Source organism: Triticum aestivum, chromosome 7D, assembly GCF_018294505.1.
Source record: "Triticum aestivum cultivar Chinese Spring chromosome 7D, IWGSC CS RefSeq v2.1, whole genome shotgun sequence".
Lineage (NCBI taxonomy): Eukaryota > Viridiplantae > Streptophyta > Magnoliopsida > Poales > Poaceae > Triticum > Triticum aestivum.
This window is the reverse complement of record NC_057814.1, coordinates 459,574,618-459,576,251: the sequence shown is the minus strand read 5'-3', so window position 1 is coordinate 459,576,251 and position 1,634 is coordinate 459,574,618.

The window sequence follows — 1,634 nt, the reverse complement described above, 5'->3', positions numbered from 1 at the left end:
ATCCGGGATTTTGGACGGGGAGGGTGTTTATATAGGCATAGGGAGCTAGGAGACTCCAAATGGAGTGCGGTTTTCGCCCACACGATCGTGATCGAACGACCGAGAGCATGGAAGTGACTTAGGTGGGTTATAGGACTGTTTGGAGGGGGGTTTTGCTGCAACACACAAAAGGACTTTCCGGTTACCCGGTTAACCATTGGAGCATCAAACGACCTCCAAATGGAACGAAACTTGACAGGTGGTCTACCGGTGGTATACCAAGGCCACTTGACAAACCTCGGTCCATTCCGAGAACGTTTAACACCCGCTCACTAAACGAAACAAGAGGGGTGCGCCGGTGCACGTGGGAGTGTCGGATTGCAAAACGGACAACGGGGAAAATGCTCGGATGCATAAGACGAACTCGTATGCAAATGAGATGCACATGATATGAGATGCATGACATGAACAAAATGCAAAACGAGAGACAAAAACCCGACCACGAAGGGAATATCATAACACATAGCCGAAAATGGCAAGAGTTGGAGTTACAAATATGGAAAGTTACATCCGGGGTGTTACAACACTCCACCACTACGAGAGGATCTCGTCCCGAGATCTAGGACTGAAAGAACTCAGGATATTCGGAACGGAGGTGGTCCTCGCATTCCCAGGTGGCTTCTCGGTCGGAATGGTGCGACCACTTCCCTTTTAGGAATTTGATTTACTTGTTGCGAGTCTTGCGCTCGGTTTCCTCAATAATAGCAACGGGGTGCTCATGATAAGACAGATCTTATTGGAGGTCAATCTCTTCGAAGTTGATGGTGCGCTCAGGAGTCTTGAAGCACTTGCGAAGCTGTGACACGTGGAACACGTCGTGCACGTTCGCGAAGTTGGAGGGAAGCTCAAGCTGATAGGCGAGGTCGCCTCTTTTGCCAATGATCTTGAAAGGACCCACGTATCTAGGGGCAAGCTTCCCTTTGATACCGAAGCGATGAGTGCCTTTCATTGGAGAGACGCGGAGGTAGACATGGTCTCCGATCTCGAAAGCCAAGTCACGGTGCTTACTATCATAGTAACTCTTCTGGCGCGATTACGCGGCTTTGAGATTTTCACGGATGAATTTACACATTTCTTGACAAAAGCATATGACAGTAATCTACAGGAGATGCTTGACAAAAGAAGAACACTGAGCTTCGGCTAGATCACAAAATAACAGGTTCAAACAAGCATGTCAAAAGTGCAAAAGATATCAGGTTCACAGACTTGGTGAAATTACTGGACATGGCTGAAACAGCATGAGGTAGCAATGTTCAGAGCAAGAAAAACACATGCTACAGGAATTTAACATAGCAAAACATGGCATGGCATGAACCTACTAAATGCATAGAACAAAAGTCCCTTACTGACCATGAGACAAAAAGGATCAGAAGATATGATGGCACCCATGTAAACGGAGCAAGATTAAGACATGCTAGGACACTCCATAATTGCAAACAGGGGCATGGATGGAAAGAGCACAACTATATCTACAAAACATCCTTACTGAACATGCCAAAAGAAGCATGGATCTCTCTGTAGACACATGGATACATGGCAACAAAATAACAGCAGTAACAGACAGCAAAAAATCCTAAGTCCCTGATAACAGAAAT